This window comes from Mesocricetus auratus, unplaced genomic scaffold (genome assembly GCF_017639785.1).
Source record: "Mesocricetus auratus isolate SY011 unplaced genomic scaffold, BCM_Maur_2.0 Super-Scaffold_100006, whole genome shotgun sequence".
Taxonomy (NCBI): Eukaryota; Metazoa; Chordata; class Mammalia; order Rodentia; family Cricetidae; genus Mesocricetus; species Mesocricetus auratus.
Window position 1 is genome coordinate 45,471,152 of NW_024429190.1, and position 21,790 is coordinate 45,492,941.

General features: G+C 44.4%; 1 protein-coding gene across 6 annotated transcripts in view; it reads left to right on the forward strand.

Annotated features, from left to right (window-relative positions):
• The window catches only part of Limch1 (LIM and calponin homology domains 1), a 306,367-nt gene that overhangs the window by 1,273 nt on the left and 283,304 nt on the right, over positions 1-21,790 (forward strand). The gene's annotated exons all lie outside the window — the stretch shown is intronic.

The following is a 21,790-nucleotide window of genomic DNA, read 5'->3' on the forward strand; positions in this document are numbered from 1 at the left end:
ACAGTACTATTCAGGTAGTCACTTAGCGACCCCGTCCCCACCCTCGGGACAGCCCAGGCTTCCATTGTTGTTCGGGTGATAGAACTATGGGGCTGCAGATTTAAACCTGCTGAGTTGCCTACAGAGGCGGTTTCTGGAAGGCTCCAGCCACAGGCCGCCTGACACCTTTCAGGGTCAACCTTCTTCATGTGTACCAAAGCGCCTCAGGGTTTGGAAAGCGCTATTTTAAAACGGAGTTAAGGAAACAGAGAACGTCAGAGGCTATTGCTAAAAGCTGGGGCTGGCGTGCCCCCTGAATCCAGGTAACTCACTACCAGATGAGAAGGAGACATTGGCCTCTTATTTTTGATGTGTGGCTGGAAGGCTTGGAGTGTGACAGGTGTTCTCCCTGAGCTTGGACCTCACAGGCTCTACGGGAGACGTTTGTAGACACTGGCGGTAGTGGAGAGTTGTAGGTAGGACTCTTATCTTTCAGGTTCTTGAACTTGAACATTCTTTGGAGAAAAACTGATTGTATTTTGGAGGTAAGGGAGCATACAGGAGGAAGAATAGCCTCTCTGTTCTCATAGGCCAGTGATTTATTCCCAGCTTATTTAATTGATAGTGACATTGACATGCTCTGCTTTAAAAAGTGAATTGTGGCATAAATTCCATACAGGATGGGTGCACATCTCAATTGCAAGTCTCCGTGAATTCTGGAGTCTGCACATCCCCTATAGATCAAGATATATGAAGCTTCTTTTTCTTTTCTGGTGATATTTCAGGCTAGACATTACACAGTGTGGAACATCGCTTTTTCATATCAGCTTAAAGGAAGGAAGCAGAGCCAGGTTAAGCCCTAAACACAGTTTAGTATTATTCTTGTTACTTTCCTCTTTAAACCAAAGAAAGTGAAAACCCTAATGGGGTGTGCCTGTGTGGCTTTAGGACCAGGCTGCCAGGCACGCTGCGTGTGCATAATTGAAGTGGCCTATCTCCTTTCCACACTGGAGTTCTATTTCATCGAAAGGAGAGTTTCCCCTTCCAAGCCTAGGTGGTATAAAAAGGTATTTGCAGGAGGGGCGGGGGAGATACTTGCCCCCCCCCCACTTTCTCTCACATTCCTCTTGAAATGTAAATGCCACGTTTGCAAACTGGGAGCCAGGGGCCATAACAGATGGCTTTGCACACAGTTGCCCAGTGAACAAAGATTCCTGGGCTAATATAGCAATAACGAGTTTCTTAGTGTGAGCCATTTCCCGTGGGGACTCTTATCGGGAGACAATCGCATATCCCGTTAGGGGCCTATTGTCTCCGGCAACATCCTCATTGGGAGGGCTTTGTTTTTCTGTTTTGTTCCACTGGTGATTAAATTTCCCACAGGCTTTTTCTTCTTCATTTTTCTTTTTCAGCAGTCAGGAATTTTACCCTTTCAGAAAATGTTCCCTTGGGTGCAGCAGGTTAATAAACAAACTTTGCTACTACTCGGCTTCCTTAGTTCTGGGCTTCCTTGAGTTGGGCTGTTCAGAGAATTTACATTCTTAGCAAGGCTCTCTGAGCATGCTCCTGGACCCAGGTTCTTAGCAGGAATTTCTGGGCCTGCAGCCTTGGCTATTTGAAGACCTTGTTACTGGGCAGGAAATGTGTCCCAGAAGTCAGCCTCCCCACCCCACCCCACCCCACTCCCCACCCCCACCCCCGAGTGCTTCTGACTTAGATGCTAAAGGTGAACTCAGTAATAAAGCTGGACTTGGTAGGGACTGGGTAGGGACAGCTGGGTCACATTTCCAGTGACTTTTCATGGTGTGGGAGCAGAGTGCCTTACTGTGGGTTTGGGGAGGGTCCTGGGGAAACAGCAATGTTCAAGGATTAATTCCCCATGAGCAAGCAGAGGCAAGGCTAACTTCCTATCATATTGCCTTTCTAGCTCCTTTCCCAAGCACTGGGCAGTGGGCTGCACAAAGAGCCAAGAGGCCTAACTTCCTACTGGAAATCCTTGGGCGGACTCCCAGTCTCTCACTTCTAGCTGATCGACCTTGGACAAACTGCTTTTCCTGTCCTTATGTTTCCAGATATTTTCTTTGAAAGACACCTCGAATTAACAACAAAACAACAAAGGGGTATTGTTGAAACATCTGTAAAACAGGACGTTAAATAATGTCTCACCTCATAGGAGTGCTGGAGGGTTTAATAAGTGCGCATGTTTAAAAATGCTTAGAATAGGAACTTGGGATAAGGTACAGTGGTTAAAGCGTTTGCCAGGTGAATGTGAGGACTGGAATTTAGATCCTCAGAGTCCACCATAGCCCCACCCCCTCCATAGTACAGCACTGAGATCCCCATGTAAGCTGGCTTGTTAGACAAGCCATAGTGGTGGGCTATTGGTTTGGCTTTAGACGCTGCCTCAAAGAATAAGATGGGGGTGATCCACATGCACACATGCAGTAGTACCTACACATACATGGACAATGCAGTAGTACCTACACACACATGGACAATGCAGTAGTACCTACACACACATGGACAATGCACTAGTACCTGCACACACATGCACATTCCACATGTGTTTATTAAGAAAGGAAGTACGCCGGGCAGTGGTGGCGCACACCTTTAATCCCAGCACTCGGGAGGCAGAGGCAGGCGGATTTCTGTGAGTTCGAGGCCAGGCTGGACCAACAGCCTCCAAAACAATACAGAGAAACTCTGTCTTGTAAAAACCAAAAAAAAAAAAAAAAAAAAAAAGAAAGAAAAAAAAAGAAAGGAAGGAAGTACTTAGAATAGTACCTGGTACTGTTGTTCGAGTGATGGCATCAAAATTACCATTTATATTACTATTGCTGTTATTCTTCTATTATCATCATTACCACCACTGTTGGTGCTGTTGCTAATAGCAACTGAATTTGATTTTGTTCTGTTGTGGTTTCGGTCTTTTATTATCTTACTTTATTTATGATTTATTTGTGTTTCAGTACCAGGAATTGGGCAAGTGCTCTATCATTGACCTGACATCCCTCATCTTATATTGATGCTCTGAGACGGAGGCTCAGTAACCCAGGCTGACCTGGAATCTGGGTCCTTCTGGGATTACAGGCATGTAACACCAATGGCTGGTTTGAACGAAATTCTTCAGAACTATACGTTTCTAGTATTCAAAGTATACTTCAGTTGCCTACTGATTTCACTTCATTATCTCACTATATTTTACTACTTACTTACGCTGGGGATCAAATCCAAGTCTAGGCAGGAGCTGACATTGTCTCAGTCTAGTAATTCTGTATACTTGGGCTAGAGATGGAGTAGATGCTACATGTCACTGTTGTTTGATTTTAGGGTCCAAGCAGAGCCTCTGATAGCTCACTCATAAGGTGACCTCACAGTCCACCAAGGCTTTGAAAATTACCCCTCAATATTAGGTTGGACTTCAATCTTTAACATGTAGTTTTGCTACCAAAGTCCGAGAAGAATCCTCAGTGCCTCTCACCTTGCAGACAGTCCAAGATACCCAGCTGGAGGCTGGCGTGGTAGTGACTCATTTTGCTGCCTCCTTTCTCCTGAGCTAATGTTGACATTTGTTTGCAGGTAGGAGATTCCAATATGCCCAGTCCTCCTCTTCCATTTGTCTCCCCACCCACAACAATATTAATCTGCTCTAATCTGTTTTTTTTTCTCTTAAGTGCCAGACACTTTCTGGAGGACCAGATGTCCCTTAAGCTGGGTTCCACTTGATTTGGATTTGGAACAGGTTGTCAAGACGTTAAGAGTGGGAGGCTGAAGATTTCAACCCAACTCAATCATCTTAATTTGAAAAGTTTCTGGATTGCTTTCACTTGAGTCATAGCATGCCCATGGGGTTTTGGTGATGAGTACAGTCTTACTAGTTACCTCAGGCATGTTTCACATGAGTGGGAACTTCATTTCCCTGTGTCCACAGGGAATTGCTTTTCTTTTAATCCCACCTTATTCAGATCTGATTCTGAAGATTAAATGCACTGTAGGTGTCTTGGTGCTTTGATACTGGAAGGTGTTGTATGGCTTGGCAGGAGGGGGAATTTATGATTAGCCTTGGAGTTCATTTAGCATTTGGTGGCCAATAACCACGACATTGGTGATGCCATGGTGTAAGCTGTACAGTCATTCAAGTTCTCTGTAAGGAATCCATGACTCTTACATCTTTTTTTTTTATTGCAGTGAAGATTAGGTTTACAAATGTTTCTCCAGCTTTGTTCATGACAGATGAAGAGGAAGAAAAGTTTTTGGACTGGATGGAGAAAGTTGATGTATAGACCAGAGCAAATGGCGTCTTTCTCACAATGACATTTAAATAGCCTGCCTTGTTTGTACACAAGGGCTGCTATGGCACAATGCTGTCACGTGGTAGGAGAACAGTGAAGTCCCAGAGATTTGGGGAAAGGGGAAGTGGAATGGGAGGGGGAACTGACTCTTCTTGCCTCAGCGTCTCCCTGGAAACTGATTGTATCAAACAAACTCTAAATGGGCAGACAGAGCTTTGGCCACTAAGAAGGGGGAACGGAAGGGGGGGACATTTGCTTCCAGCAACTGGAGCTCTGAACGCCCTGCTTGTCACTGACGGATGACAAAGGACCTATGATGTCCACATCTGGCTTTGACTACATGGGTGGCAGTCAGTGCTAGGTGGGACAAGGCAGCTCTTGAAGTACTGGAAATTGTGAGTTTTCTTCTTCTCTTCTCTTCTCTTCTCTTCTTTTCTCTTCTCTTCTCTTCTCTTCTCTTCTCTTCTCTTCTCTTCTCTTCTCAATAGATGGCCCTCCGAAGGCAGCATACTAAGGGTACTAATCCTGCTTAAGATGAGAAGCTATATTTATGGAGTGTTTACTGTGTATTGGCATTGGGCAAAATCTTTTTTTTTCTTTTTTTTGAGACAGAGTCTTTCTATATAGCCCTGGCTGCTTGGAGCTTGCTATGTAGACTAGTCTGGCCTTGAACTCACAGAGCTCTGCCTGCTTTTTGCCTCCTAAATCCTGGACTTAAAGGTGGACACCACCACACCCAGTAGAGGGCAAATTCTAGGTTTGCATGATAAGTACTCTTGTTACAGTCAGGTAAGATAAGGAAGTTGAAGCTCTGACAGATTGTCTTGTCCAAGTACTAAATGGTAAATGTCAGAGATAGGACAGTAATCTATAGCAACATTTTTTATATTTCACAAATATAGATATATTTGTTATACATTAGTATATATGTTTAACATTAATATAGGTTATAATATCCATGCATTGCATGTTATATGTGTTAGTACATGTTACACATGCATACATATTACATATTACAAACACATTCCCAGTTATTCATAATTTATAGGTGAGGAACCTGGGCTTCTTGGAACTAGGAAGATTTAATTCTCAATCAGTTTAACCACATAGCCCTTGCCATTTGATTTCTTCTATCCCTCATTTAGCACTGTGTCTCCTGTAAGGACTGTGCTTGACGGTGCAGAGGTCCAACTGTCTTGTGGGGACAACACGTGGATTCAGGAGCTGTAGCTGCCCAACCCAGCATATTCTCCGTGGTGCTACTGAGGCAGACAGCCAGAGGAATCAGGCGGCCCCTCCCCCGGTTTGCTTGCTTTCAGACCTAACAGATTCTGAAGTGTTTAATGTCTGCTAATAGAGGTCACAGCTCTCCTTACACCTTTATCTTCATTGCTGGTCTGCGGCAAGTGCGCATAGCCTTTGCAAATGGAGAAGGTGCACTCCTCACTACCCTCACCTTCCCTAGAAAATTTAACGTGTGGTCTGTGTGATCAGTTCTTCAGATGGGATTGTATGGGATGGGGGGAACGCATCTTTTGTTAGTACTGGCATACTCCGGCTCCATTGCCACACCTCCTACACCTGCATCCAAGGGTTTTCTCATCTGAGCAGGACTTTATGTTTGAATGGTGAAAGTGTTGAATTCAGCCAAGAGGCAGATACTTCTGAGAGGGGAATGGAAGCCTCTTCCAGCCCCCCAGTGTCTCACCATAAGCAGTTAAAGAATCTGGGTACCCAGTTCTGGAGCCTTTGGGGAACTTGCATGTAGCCTATGTTTCAGTATGACCTCATTGGTATTTTGTGGTCTTGATCTTCATGGTTCTTTTTTTCTTTTATTTGTTTGTATATGTGTTTATTTTTAGGTACTGCTATGTAACCCAAGCTGGCTTTGAACTCAGGTCCTTGGGTCTCAGCTTCTGGAGTGCTGGCTAGGATTACAGGTGTGCACCGGCATGCCTAGCTGATTTTTGATTAAGCTACTCTCATTGGAGCTGTTCGTTCTTTTTAAGCATAGTTCACTGCTTTGAGAGTTAAAAAATGCAATTTTTGTAATTCATTTCCTCCCGTGTTCTTAAAGATGTGTGTGCTTATATTCCAAGCAAAGGAAAGTATTTGATGTGTATTTCGTATAAGGAGGCGCAGGGGAAAGGACTTTAGTGGACTAAATGAGAAAATGAAAGGCCACTAGAACTTTGCTGTTAGGTGACTGATAATTATAGTGGTAGCTGAAATGGAAGGGTTACCAGATAATATAGGGGAAATAATAGTTCTTTTTAAAAAGAATGACATAATATTGGCAAGGCGCCTGCCAGGACATGAGACATATCTATCTCTGTGTGCATGGAGGAATTACGTAATGGAATTCAAGTCTACTGTGGAAAAACTCTATGCTTGCAGAATTGAGAAAGAACAACACATCCAAAGAGATGTTCTTGGGCACTGGACCCTGACAGGCTAGCTGTAGGATCCCAAGGAATCACCTTTGAAATGAGGAAAAAGGCAAGGTGACTTTTGTCACACACCTACGCAATCACTTGGCAGATACCTTTTCCCACTACGATTACACCGCCAGCAGAACACTACGTTTGTATCTACACTGAGCTGTAAGGAAGGAAGCGGTAAGTCAGTAGGAAAGGCTAGCCCACCCACGCCCTACAGTCTGCTCGGTCGCCACTGTGCTGAGCTGCAAGGAGGTGCAATTTGTCTTCCTGATCACCCTCGCGTGTGAGGGGAAGACCTTGCCGTTACCAATCATTACCTTTATGTAGCTACATTATAAGACCAATTAGAACCTGCCCACATTGCTTTTTGAGTAAAGGTCCAGGGTAGAAGGGTTGTGGTCTTTTCATTGCCGAGACCCAACACTTTAGAAGAAAAAAAACCTCTCAGCCTCATTTGTGATCATGTGAGGAATTGAAGTTCTCTTATTTCAATGAGTATATTCTTCTTTTCCTCCATTACAAAACATTTCTAGGAAATGATACTCAATTATTTTATTTTAGTTAGGTGTTGTATTCTAATCAAAATGGCAAACACTCGGGGCTGGAGAGATGTCTCAGCTGTTAAGAGCACTGGCTGCTCTTCCAGAGGACCCAGGTTTAATTCCCAGCACCTACATGGCAGTTCACATCTGTCTGTAACTTCATTTCCAAGGCTCCTGACACCCTCACACAGATATACATGCATGCGCATGTGCACACACACACATTATATCCATGCATGTATGCACATGCACGCATGCACACACAAACACACACATACACATACCGTAGACTAGAACACTCTTAATGCTCTAAAGGTAGGGTTAGGGTCTGTGTGAGGAGAGGGACAGGGAGCAAGGAGTTGTTAAATGTATATGTTTCCGTGTTTCTTCCTTTTGGCTGAGTACTGAACACCAGACTACGGCGTGGTAGTCTAGGCAAGGGTTCTGCCACTAAGCTACAGCCCTAGTTGTCACTAATACTTACTTGAAGGCTATTCAGAGAGTTAACAGCATGGTCAACCAGACCCTTTTATCCAAGTCACAAAGAAAGTCAGAACTCTTTTTCTAGGAGACATGTCAGAGAAGACCTTGAGATTTACATTTCAGGATTCAGGGATTAAAAATGTCAGGCAAAATGGAATTTGTAGAGTCTGCCCTGTACTCACATGTGAGAAGGAACTGGAAGGAATATGCCTGCTTGGGCAAATGTGAGCAGAGTAATTTTGTACAGGAAGTGGCAATTCACAGATGTCCTCTGATTTGGGATGTTCTTTGGAAGGCCCATCATTGTCAGCTCTCTCTTCCCATGGTCCAGTGTAGATACCAGACTTCATCAATTCGCCCATCCAGAAAGTGGACTGGAGAAATTGGAACTGCAATCGTCCCTTATAAGATGCTTTCTAGAAAATTCTGGTACACCTGCTTCATTGTTATTGCTCAGAACTTAAGTGCCACAGCTGCTGATGGAGAAGGGGCTTTCCCCCCTCCTCCTCCTATCATCGCCATCATCACCGTCTTCAGTATCATCAGCCGTGGCAAAGAATCTAAGTCCCAATTTCTCAGAGAAAGGAGGGAATGCCCCCTGGGATGTCCCTTCTTCACTCCCCCAGGGACAAGTCCTTTAGGAACTTCAGCATGACTGCCTGGATGGCAGTCTGTCCAGCTGGTTAAGCCCATAAGTCCCTTCCTTCCTATATCCTGAGCATTCACCTGTCTCAGAAGCATTGTCCTATTTTACCACAACGAACGTCTGTTGTATGGGAGATGCCTCATTTCATAAGCTCCAGAGCTCCCATGGCCAAGGATCATTTCTTCCTCAATGTCCTCCTCATTTATTTAGCTAGGTGGGCTAGCCACAATGCCCACAGACACTGAGAGTCCATGTCCAGACAGCGAGAATCACTTGATTGGCGCTTGGACTCTGCAGAGACAGAGAAAATAGAAGCTGTTGCAGCTCTAACAGGAAGCAAAGTGTTCTTTTGAAAATGAGTGATTTAAAAAGCAGTTCACATAAGTGTGGCCTGGAGATGGTCAGTGATTGGATACTGGGAACATGATTCCACCTGCGCCCTTTGGTAGGTGATACCTGCTGGAGGAATTATTTAAAATGTAGCCTCCCCATAGGTTGGCCCCGGGTAGCACTCACAGAACTGAGTTCTTGGCTAGAGCTGGTGACAAATGCAGACAAATCCCAGGATGTTTATGCTTCCCCGTCTTTACCTCTAAGCCACAGTTAGTACCCTTCACTCACCTATTCTAGATGCCCAGCTATTATGTCTTCTTTCTTGATAGGAGAGAAAGACTGAAGCACTTCTGATTGCAAGGTATTCAGCATGGAAAAGCGTGGAAGGCTGTTTATGAGAAGTGGCCTTGTGTGTGTGTGTGTGTGTGTGTGTGTGTGTGTGTGTGTGTGTGGTGTTTAACTAGGCAGGTGTTCTCATAAGGACAATGACCCCCACAAAATTAATTGGTAAACCATCATGGCAGTGACCACTGTCACATCCTATTGTGAACTCAGAGAAGCAGCCTCCTCTCCACCTTTCCTATGGGAAGCAGAAAAACAAATGCCCGTGGAGCTGAGGCTGTCATTGGCAGACAGATGTGGTTACCGCCTGTTTCCTAAGGGACCTTGTAAGTTGTCATAAATGGGAGGGGTCGTGACAAGTGAAAACCTGACTCATCCTGTTGCAAAGGTCAGTGGAATGTAATAAGGTACAGTGAGCTAGCTAGCCCAGAGCCAGAGTAAACAATAATAGTAATGTTGAGAAAATTTGACCCACTTCTAGGCCGTTTGTCATGTGCTGGTGATAGTGCAGATGCTTCAGCTAATGATATGATAAGTATAAATCTGTAACATCTGGTTCAATGTTTCTTACTCAAGCAATTTTATGCATATTTTACCGAAGGGAAAATTGGCGCACAGAAATGTTAACTGATTTGACTGAAGCCATAGAGCAAGCAAGTGACAGATTTAAACCCTAGGCAGTCGAGTTCCAGAGTTTGGGTTGTGACTGCTATGTTCCATAAGGAGAACCCTGGCACAAACATTAAGTGGCTAGCCTGCCCATCCCCCCCTTGCTCAGCCCCTTCCCGAGATACTGTTTACTGAGCAGCAGCATCGCTGCAAAGCAGTGTTGGTTGCTAGGAAACAGTTCTACCTATCTGGTACCCATGCACATTCTCTTCCTCTGAAGCCCTTGCAGAGATTTTTGAAAGAGGATATTTGTCGGGGGAGTGGTAAGAACTTGAAGGAAAGGCCCTTACAGGAGTAGAATGGACCCAGCCAATGGGTGGGGCTCTTTTTCCTCTTCTCTTCCCTTGCTCCTCCCCAATCTTTCGCTGAACTCTTACTCCATCACTGGATTTGGATGGTCCTGGGTACAACATAGAAATGAAATGGTTATTAACAAGACAAAAGCTCATGGATTCAGTGCACCGTTAAGCTTTCTCTATGTGGCATCCTGTTTGGACCCGAGTCACACATACATCTACTACCCCCATGGCCCTTCAAGGCTCTTTATCGGTCCTGTCTCTGTAAGTGTCACTCCTGTTGAGTTGGGTGTGTAGGTTGGTGGGGATCCTGTGTGGCTCCTGGACTCCCACCTGGTCCTTTGCTTGGTTTGCCCATGGCGCCCCCAGACCGCAGTTCCCTCTCCAAACACTTGCCTGGTTTCATACCCAGTGTTCTGAACAAATGTATATGCATTGCATGGATTTATGTTTGAAATGTGAGTCGTGTGCGTGCACAGTTTCCCAGGGTCTTAACCATGGGAGGTAGTGTTCTGTCATTGAGTTTCCACAGCTCTCATGTGAACTTTTGATTAGCACTTTGTGTTTAATACTTCTCCCATTAGCGTGGGAAAAAATACCTGGGGGAAGTGCCTCAAGGATTGGAAGGGGATGCTCTCTCATGGCCGGGAAAGGAAAGCATGACTCCAGAGCATGGAGAGGCTGCTTCCATCACTCCAGTGGTCAGGCAGGAAGCAGACAGATAAGCAGGAAGGGTTGGGGACATATGCCATAAATCCCACCCCGTAGTGACTCACTTTCACTGAGGCCCCCTCTCCTGAAGGCTTCACAACCTGTTAAAACAGCGCCCCCAGCTGGAGACCAAATGTTCAAACACACGAGCCTGTGGGGGGAATACTTTACATCTAAACTACGGTACACTTCATCAAATAGCAGCAGTGGGCTGAATGGGCTAGAAGAGATAAACATGGCAGCCAGAGAGGCCATCACCCTGTCTATGTGTTAGACACTATTTGGCTTTAGGGTTCATGATAAGTTTGATTTCCTCCATTCTGTCTGTATTTTATCTTTGTTTACATAACGGCCTACCTTGTCTTTCCTTACATTCTCCCTTCATGTACCATGGTCACCCCCCACTCGTATGGTTTTATACCAATTCTGCATTAGTCAATAGTGGAAGCTAACATATTTTCTTCAATTCTGTCATTCTCAGTTTTCTTATTTCGGCTTATGTGTTGGTCGCACAGCTGCATTTTCCTATGCATGTGTGGGCTCTGCTTTCCAAGTGGCCTGATGAACCCTGATGCTGATGTGATGTGATGGGACTCTGGCTCTCCCTGTTGTTTGCCGTTTTGAGTCGTATGACATATTTGCAACCTAATTTCTTACTTGATTGAGTTTATAATGCAGCATATGTATATTTAGTAATTTTCCCTTGATTTTTTGTTTGTTTGTGAATCTGTTAGTGTTTTTTATGGCTGTACAATGAAAGTTACACTGGAATTGGTTTTAGAGGAATAGAGAGCCTCCTAGCTCACCAACAGTGCGGATGTAGAGTCCCACTCCAGGTCAGGCTGAGTCAGCCATATCGGTGATACTGGAGAGGGCCTGGACTCTCTCAGCTGTTCCACTGGTCTGTGTGTGCTTTGTGTAATGCCATTTGCCTGCCCTGCTCCAGCCCAAGCAGTCCAGAGAGTTCTAGCCAAGACAGGGTGAATCCAGTCTTCATACTCTCCTTACGTGCCCTGGGCGGAGAAAGGGGTCATAGCCCTCATCCATGATGTTCAGGGGGAATGGAGCTGATAAGCCCAAGCCAGTCAGGCTCTAATCTGGTCCATCCTTACCAAGGGCTTGGCTGCTACCCAGCAAAGAAGCAGGGACTTCCTTAAGGGAAACTCTGGAGCTTGTGGTGAAAAGACTGCCAGGAGTGGATGTGGAAGAGGCCAAGACGCCTATTATTGACACTTTCATTAAAACACAGCAGTGAGCTTGGGAGATCACACACCCAGTAAAGGGTTTGCTGTGCATGATGAGGACCTGAGTTTGACTCCTACAGCCTACGTACAAAGCCAGGCATGGAGGCGCCTGCAGCCCAGCCCTGGGGAGGTGGAGATAGAAGGGTCCCTGAGCTCCCTGGATGGCCTAACCTATTTAAGGTGACTTCCATGTTACTCAGAAACAGTGTCTCAAAAACCAAGTTGGATGACTGAGGTTATCCTCTGGGTTCCACACAAAATATAGTAATGCAATAATAAATAGGAACATATTTCATGGATGGTAAGGGAGGAAACAAGACAGAGAACAAAACAAAACTGTGGCTGCTTCCTTAAGGAGACTATAGGGTTATAATTCCAGAGTAATTTAAAAAGAGCCATCAATAAATTATTTTATTCCTTTTTTTTGAATGGGGTCTGACTGTGTAGCTCAAGGTGGCCTGGGACTTGCAATCTTCCTACCTCAGTTTCCCAAGTGCTGGGATTGTAGGTGTGCGCCTCTCTGCCCAGCTTTATTTCTGTTTTGCATGACTTAAAACAATGTCAGTTTTGGAGCTGTCACTGAGTGTCAGATACCCAACCCCTCCCCACGCACCCGATTGGCTCCATTAGTTGTAGAAAGTGGATGCAACAAAGGACATTGATTTTAAGTTGACTGAGGAAGCAAAAGGTCTGTATCTTAGGAGCTTCAACTCCTTTCTTCCTAGTCTTTCTGGGAATGTACTTTGTACTGAATTATAAGCTGGCCGGTTTTAAGAAGCCTTCCAAGTAATTGCCCTTTCCAGTGGCTGATTTGTCTTTTCTCCTGTCTAATTGGCATTCCCCAGAAGCCCAGGAAGAGCCAAAGCGTTCAGTCACTCCTCACTGGACCCTCGGACTCAGAGCATGCCAGGCTCTGACCGAGCACTTCCCAGGCACGCTGCTAAAAGTGGACACAGCGGCTGTTGCCCACTGATCCTCTGCGCTGAGTGACCCAGATTGGCAGAGCGCAGCTGGGGCTCGGTGCAGCGCGGAGTCCGGGAAAGAGAAGGGTAAAAATAAAACTGGGCATGAAGCTTAGCTGGATCTGCAGAAGCTCCCTGGGTAGTTGGCTAGCCCTCGGTCAGAATTTTCCTTCTTTCTGCAGGGCTGCAGGGAAATCGCTGTGATGATTAGAAGGGATTATTTTATAGGTTTTTTACAGGACGGATTTGTCCATCTGGGTGGAGTTGGGGTGACTGGGCATGGGAGTGGGGGTAGAGTTTTGAAAGGTGAACATTTTGCCTTCATGAATTTCTTATTTATTTTATTAACATTAAGTCTTTTTTTTAAACAAAGCATTTTTTTGGTTAATAAAATGAAGTGAACTTTTCCTTATGGTTTTTAAAAATAGTTACTTTAGTAATCCTTAAAAAAAACTGAGTGATAGTATTTTAGGTACAATGTCAAGCAATCCACCAACAGTTAAGTATTAGTACCCACCACACTCTGCCATTTTGACTTTTATATTTTTAAGTGTCTATTTGCTCAGTTTGAAGTTCCTGTCTTTGTTATTGGAATGTTGAGATTTAATTTTTTGGCACTGAACCAACATTTTTTTGAAGTGTGGATTCTTTAGCTCTGGATAGCTTTGAACCATATGCAATCCCTCTCCAGTGCTTTTTTTTTAAAAAATGTAATCATGACTCTGTGATCTGTAGACTGAAAATTAAATCTCCAAATAGCCTTTGCGTTGCGATGGCAATTAAAAAGTGTATTACATATTTATATTTAAAAATACATGGGATATGTAGCTATAACTTACTTGAAAGATAAAATAAAATGCTCATACTTCTGGTAAAAGCTTCTAGGCAATTGTGTGAGTGTGCTAATTTGGAATAACTGGTTTTTCAAATAATTCATTCAAATTATTATTTATTAAAAAACCCCTAGGGACTTCTGATTGCTATGGGCTTCCTTTTATTTGCAGAAATGTTGTGAAACTAAATGATGGTGATGGTTGGCTATTATTTACAATACTTAGAGAACAATACCCAAGATTGAATGGTGTACTTTAAAAGGGTGAATTTGACAATGTATGAATTATCTTTGCTATGAGTCTTTCAAGAGCTCTTAATGTTCTCGGCTCTATTCTCAGATCTAAAGATGGGTAAAGAAACACATTCGATGACAAGGCCTAGGCACATGTTAGACAGCTCTTGATATAACAGTGCAGTGGAACATGTCCCCCAGAGCCCTTTGGAAAATGGCAAGAGCGTGCTCTATTTGCAGGGCCATCTGGAGCTTTGTCCAAGCACTGGGCTGGTCTCACTTGGTTCCAGGCGATGGGGTGGCTTCAAATTGGCTTCATGTGTCTGTTCTCTTTGGACAGAGGCAACATGGGAGGAGATATGTTCTCATTAGGGTAAATGAATGACAGGTGCAGCAGAGTCCAGCCAACACCATGCAATGAATACGGTTAAAGTCTCGCTTTGTATCACATCTACTTACATTCCACTGCCAAAGCAAGAGATGTGGCCAAGCCCCAGTCTGCGGGGCAGGGAAGGACACTCTGCTCATAGTGGTAAGAGGAGGGGGAAGATATTTCTCCAAATAGCCTATCTTAACAGATTTGTTAGGAAGCAGATCTGTGCAGGAGTCCTTGAGACCACCTGGAAGATGAGAAGGTGCTTTCTGTGTTTGAGAATCTTGGAGGACAGGGTGTTGTTGGGTGGCATGTTAAAAACTGATTAGGTGCTGTCTACTGGGTGGGGACAGAAGGGATAGGGGATGTGTGAGCAAGGGAGAAAGGCCTTCAGGGCCGTGGGAGAGGCTTCAGAGGGGGCGTGGCGGTGTCAGGGAGCATTAGGAGGGTTTGGTACTAGAGCACAGCATATAAAGAAGTGGGGGTGGGGTGGGGGTGGGAGTGGGGGTGGGGGTGGGGAGATGATGACACAGTTTGCATTAACAAAGGCCATGCTGCCATGCCTGAGGGAGAAATAAAATTGCATTTAATCATGGTGATGATAAATTCAAAATGTGGTGTTTTTAAATCTATAGCCTGAGTTCAAAGCTTGGCTCTGCCATCTATAACATCATGACCATGTGCAAATTTCAGCCTCTCTGTGCAGTTGGTTCTGTTCCGTTTTTAAACTCTTTTACTCTTTGAGGGGCCCATCACCCAGCTCCAAATAATCACATGGAGTCTTATTCTTTCTTATGAATGCCTGGCCTTAGGTTGGCTTATTTCTAGCCAGCTCTTCTTAACTAAATCATCCCATCTACCTTTTGCCTCTGGCCTTTTATCTTCTCTATTTTATATACCTTTCTTTACTTCTTACTCTGTTGCTGGTTGTGTAGCTGGGTGGCTGGCCACGATGTCCTCCTCTCCTTTTCTTTCTTTCTGCCTGCCAGCCCCGCCTACCCTTTCTCCTTCCTCGCTATTGGCTGTTCAGCTCTTTGTTAGACCAATCAGGTGTTTTAAACAGGCAAAGTAACACAGCTTCACAGAGTTAAACAAATGCAATGTAAAAGAATGCAGCACATCTTTGCATGATTACATAAATATTCCACAGCATAAACAATATTAACTAATATTCCACAACATCTCTATGCTTTATTATTGTAAGAGAGGAGCATTTTTCAGTACCTAGTTTAGGAATTTTTGATTATCGCTTTCTTGTGGTGCTGCAGATTGAAACCAGGACCTTGCCCATAAGCAAGGGCTGTACCTCTAAGCTGTCAGTCAGTGCACCTGAGGTCCTTGTTGTACCATCACATGCTCAGGGGATACTGACTGCTATTCGAATTACCCAGTGGGTTTTGGGTTTTATCTGTAAGCAATGGGTTATACCTCAGAAGTAGATAGGACAGGTTTGAGGTGTTTGGGGATGTTGTCATGGCGGTAGTGAGGGGACAGAAATGATGACTTGCCCTTAAGTGCCGCTGAAGCTGGAGATCAAAATGTTGTTGCAGTAGTGTAGACAGAGATGCTGATGGCAGCCCAGTGAGGCCAGATGGGAGAGGTGTGGAACACGGGAAGGGAATGAGATTTAGTGACTGGATGCATGGATGTGGGAAGTAGAGAGATGCAGATGTTAGGTGATCCCCATATGTCTGGCTTGGATACACAGTCTGATTTCCTGAACTGGGGACCACAGGGAAAGAGTACTGTGAGGAGAAAGAGGGTGTGTTCAGGCTTAAGTGTGTTAGGTTAGGGCCTGTGAGATCCTGAAGAAGCCTTAACGAGCAGGATCCACGGGTATGGGTCCGGAGAGCATTGTGAGCTGCTTCCAATGGTCACCACAGCTTGGTGGGAGGGATGTGGCTGAGTGAGGGAGGATGTATTATTTTATGGTGCTTAACACAGAAGAAAGAAGGCTGTTGACAGCAGGGAAGGAGGAACCGAAGATTGCAATAGGATTTGTTTTGTTGTGTTTTTAAGGACATGAGAGATTCCTACTGAGTAGAAGGTTTGGAGACAGGAATGGAAAGACTGACCTTGGTTAGAGGATGTTGAGAAGGAATGATGGATAAATCAAACTCTCAGGGCATGGAGGGAGGCACTCTAGAGCAGATACAATGTTTCGGTTTTTGTCTGAAAGTTTCATGATGGTCCATTGGTCATCTGTTGCTCCATGACAAATTATCCCCAACTGCAGCATCAGAAAACAACCAGTTCCTATTAGAAGTCAAGTATCTGTCACCTGAGATGCTTGGGCCAGAAATGTTGTGGATTTTGAACTTTAAATCTGGGGATATTTGCATATGCATAATGCGATACTTTGGGATGAACTTAATGTATCTTCTACAGTTGTGAAAGAGATTTCATACAATGTTTTCAGTGTGTCTGAGTCTTGGCTTCAGCATGAGGTCAGGTATGGGTTTTCTTCTATCTGTAATGTCAGGTTGGTACTCAAAAAGTTTTAGAGTTTGGAGTATTTGGGATGCTTAATTTGTATTTCATAGTTTCTGTGGGTCAGACATTTAGGAATTATTCACTAGGTGTTTCTGGTTCAGGGTCTTTCTTGGGGTTGCAAATAAGACACTGGCTGGGGCTGAGGTGGTTGAAGACTTGCCTGGGGCTTCAAGACCTATTTCTAAGATGATACCCCGTAATGTGACTGTAGACAGGAGGCCTCAGCCTCAGCCTGCCTTCCCTTGAGTGACTGAACAGAGCCAGGAGGAAGCTACTGGGCCTTTTATGTCCCAGCCCCAGGATTCTCGGGCCTCTGTATCTGCCACTTCCTTAACTGTGAGTCACAAAGTGCAAATCACCATCAGCAGATGAAGACATGGGTCCCCTTGTTGTTGTTGGTTTTTTTTTTTTTTTTTGGTTTTTCGAGACAGGGTTTCTCTGTGGCTTTGGAGGCTGTCCTGGAACTCGCTCTGCCTCCCGAGTGCTGGGATTAAGATGTGAGACACTAGTGGATCCCCTTCTTGTGAGGAGTATTAAGGATCTGTGAGCCTTTGCTACCACAAAGGCTTGAGAATCAACTTATGATTTTAACTGTAACTATTCATGTGTCATGTTTTATATATAAAGGATCCAATAATAAATATAAATTCATTGTTTGGTTTTATTTTTTTTTTCCAGTGAAGAGTGTGAGATGTTTCCTCTAGAGACATTTTCCAAAATTGATTAGGGGCTTAGCTATAGAGTCGTGAATAATAATAACATCAAACCAACAGCAGAGTCAATATAGAAATATAAATGCCTTTGTTCTAGAATTTCACCTGATACAGGCAGTCACTGGTAGCATGTACTGTTTACATTTGAGCCATGCTGCTCAGAATTTTCCTCAGCTTCTGCCACCTTTTGCTTAAAACAGCATCTTGCAGGGACTTGGGTCTCTTGAGTTTTATTTTTGAGATGCTGCTCAGCAGTTGCGTTCAGGGCTTGCTCTAGCCAGGCTCCAGCCCAGCAGTTTTCTACTCTGGCTGCATGTTAGAACCACTAGAGAGCTTTTGGTTTAAAAGATCTGGATGAGAGCCTGGGCACTGCTGCTACATGAGCGCCTTCCCTGAGTGATTCCAGTGTGTAGTCAGGGTGGGGGCCCAGCAGATGACTAAGCAAGCCAGTGAACTACACAGGGGGATGTCGGCAGATGTAAGATGTAAAGTTCATTTGAACTATTATTTCTGTGGGGGTGTGTGAAGAGATGGCTGTCCAGGGAATACAGTTATGCTTGCTGCCAACAGTATCACTCCTGGGTCATATGATGGAACACAATAATCAGCATTTTATGGTGGACGATGGTGAGTAATACGAAATTCCAGACCTTTGAACACATTTGGTAATGAGGGAGGGGGACTATGGGACTTGTTAATAGGGAGGGGGAGTCTCCTCTTCCCTTGGATCTGGGCAGGGCTTGTGATAGTAGATTGTAGCAGAAAAAAATAACACACCATTTCCAAGTCAGGCTTCAAAACATCTTGTGTCATCATGCTTGACCATGTCCATCACTTTTCAAAGCCTCAGATAGCTCTCTGCATGTTTACAGGCTAGGGACAGAGCCCAGTTGCCCCAAATATAACCAATTTAGATCAGCAAAGAGCCAACCAATACTTCTAGCATAGCTTCTCAACAATAGCTCTATTGACACTCGGGCTTGGGGAATTGTTTGCTAGGGGAGGGAGCTGTTCTCTGTAAGATGCTTGCAACTTACAGAGAACAAGCATCATCCTTGATCTCTACTTGTTAGATGCCAGTAGCATATCCATCTTTAGTTCTGACAACCAAAAACCAGGTATAGACATTGTCAGAGGTCCCCTGGGGTGGTAGGCAAAGCCGAGAGTGGTTTGTAGCTCTCGCTGCAGCCTTATGGATATGTCTGATGTACGGTGGCAGCACTGTCCAGCTGTGGATGTGAGATGCAGGAGCAGTGCATACTTTTCAGTGGTTTGCTGTGTTGCACTACGGTGGAGCAGATAGATAGCCGATCAGTGAGGAAAGTTGAGGTGAGCCTGGGGAGTAGTGAGTTATGCAGAGTTAGTGTGGAGTGTGTGCTAGGCTGAGAGCACAGGCTGGGAAAGTATCTGTGAGGATTTCCCATGCCTTGATCTGAAGTGTGTGTGTGTGTCTGTGTGTGTGTGTGTGTGTGTGTGTGTGCACACGCGCACTCGTGCGCGTGTGTTAGAGGGTCCCTGTCAGAGGGAAGGGGGACTGGAGGCAGGAGCGTGGGTTTGGAAGTTGTTCACTTGATTGATGCAGAAGCCCTGGGTAAGGAGTCTATAAAAGCAGGGAGAGCTGCTAGATGTGTTTTGGGGACAAAATTGCTGTAGCTTGGTACCATTGCCTTCACATATCTGGTTCTTCCTATCTGGAATGTTCCTTCTCTGATGATTTTTCTACCCACCTTCCACACTTAGCTCAGTGCTCATGGGAGTCCTCTGGGTAACATCTCCTGTGTATCAGGAGCTAGAGCTCACATGGCACTTACCATTCATTTGCATGGAGACCTTAAAGATCAATGAATTTTAAACACAGACTCAGAGTTGGTGAGTCTTTGTTTGTTTTACTTGTGTTTTCCAATAGGGTTTTGTGTGTAGCCCAGGCTGGCCTCAGACTTGCTGTCCTCCCACCTCTGTCTCTGGGTGTTGGGACTGCAGGTGTGCACCGCACACTGTTTCCATCTTACCCTGTAGCTCTCAGTTGAAGGTCTATCTCTTCTTTATTATCGGCTGCTAGTTTTTGGGTGGCAGGTGCCTAGCATATGTCTGTGAATGCGAGAGTTGCATGGCCTCGGTCTTCCCTTCCTTGAAGCCTGGGGTGACAGCAATAACCAGGCTACTCTGGCTGGACTGGTTGAGGAAGGGGGAGGGACACAGACAATGACTTTCCAGAGTAGGGGAGGCTGGTCAGGGTCTCTCTCTTTTCCATCGATTTAGTTTGTGTGGGTGTGTATGTGTGTGTAGGAATGCACGGGTCACTGTGCCCATGTCGAGATCAGAAAACAAATGGCAGGAGTTGGTTTTGTTTTCACTGTGTGGGTTCTGGGATCAAACGCAGTTGCCGGGCCTGGTGGTAGGTACCTATACTCACCAGGCCACCTTAGTAGCCTATAAGGTCTCTTGGAGGAAGAAAATGACAGAGAGATGGGATGTGACGTAAGAGGAGTTAAAGCCAGGGATTTACAGGTCTTGTGACCCATAAGAGAGAAAACAGCACATTTAAAGAAAGGAAGAAGACTCAGCCTAGCCTGGTGACAAAGTGCCTTGTGAGTTGATGTATAGAATTATATTGGTGGGGATGACACTCTAGTTGATTTTTAATTCTTACTACAAATGAGAACTGCCTAATGGAACTTTTCATTCATGTAACTCGACCCCCTCCAAGCCTATTGAATCCCCCTAACCAGGGTGTGTGTTTTAGATTATGTTTAGATATGTTGTATTATGTATTGCGTATAGTCGGTTCATATCCAGGAGCTCTCTGTCCATGGATTCTATTAGTTGCAGACTAAAATAGCTTGAAAAAAGTTGTGTCTGTATTAAACATGTACAGACTCTTTTCCCTTGCTATTATTTCCTTAAACAATATAGTATAATAGCTGGTTACACAGCATTTACACATATATTGAGTATAAAAAAAAACGAGCTAGAGAAGATTTAAAGGACACAGGAAGGGGTGTGTGTGTGTGTGTGTGTGTGTGTGTGTGTGTGTGTGTGTGTAATTTTTTCCTCTGAGACAGGATCTCTCCTCTCAGTCTGACCTGGTATTTGCTATGTAGATGAGGTTGGCTTTGACCTTGTGTTGACCTTTCTGCCTTTGTTCCCCAAATACTGGGCTCTAGGTGTGTTTCACCATATTTGTTTGTTTATTTATTTATTTATTTATTTATTTATTTATTTAAGGGAGGAGCTCGTGTATTCCTGGCTGGCCTTGAACTCACCATGTAGCTGATGATAACTTTGAACTTCTGATCCTCCTACTTGCACCTCCCAAACGCTGGTTTACAGGCATGCACCACCATACCCACTGTCTGAGGAGGTGACTGAACTTGGCTTTGTGTATGCTTGGCAAGCACTGTTTCAACTGAGCTATATATCCTCAGTCCCCCTGGTTAAAACTAAATAAATAAGTAGAAATGGGGAAATGGGACAGGAAAAGGTTAGGGTGATACAAAATGTTTAGTCTGGCTGATGGGCACGCACATGAAGCAGGAAGAATAGATAGGCTGAGTTTGGTCTTGTGTTTTTGATGCGCTGAAGCAAGACACTAAGTGCTATTGCAGAAGGTTGCATTTGATGGTCCCTCCTCTTGATTATCTCATAAACATAGCAGTGCTGTTAAAGCCAGCAAGAGTTTCCCCTTAACTTTATACTCTTGAAAGTGTGATAGAAGTTGAAAATGAGTAAGAAACCTAGAAATGTAAGAAAATTATACAGGTATTATAGCACATGTCTGTATTTTAACACCCATGAAGGAGGTGAAGGCAGGGGGATTGTGAGTTTGAGGTCAGCCTGGTCTACATAATGAAAACCAAAAATAAAAATAAATATGGAAAAGCTATGCAAGGCATCACTCTGGGTTTACGTGATCTGGACCTGTTGAAAGGGAGGTGTCTTTGGATGAGGAAGTTGGAATAGAGCTCTGTTATGGTATTTTCAAGTTTTCTATTTAATTCTTCAATGTGTTTTGCTTATTATCCCTTTGAAAATTGGAAGAGTTCAGTTGTCCTCTGAATCAGTGGATAGCTGTGTGAGCTGGCTGTTTTCCAGTCTGGCAGGCTTTTATTTCCTTAATGAATTCATTTCCTTCATCTGTTAATGATAAGCAAGTGAAGAATTCTTATCTGCATATACAGGGTGAACATCTGTTTCTAGTCCACTCT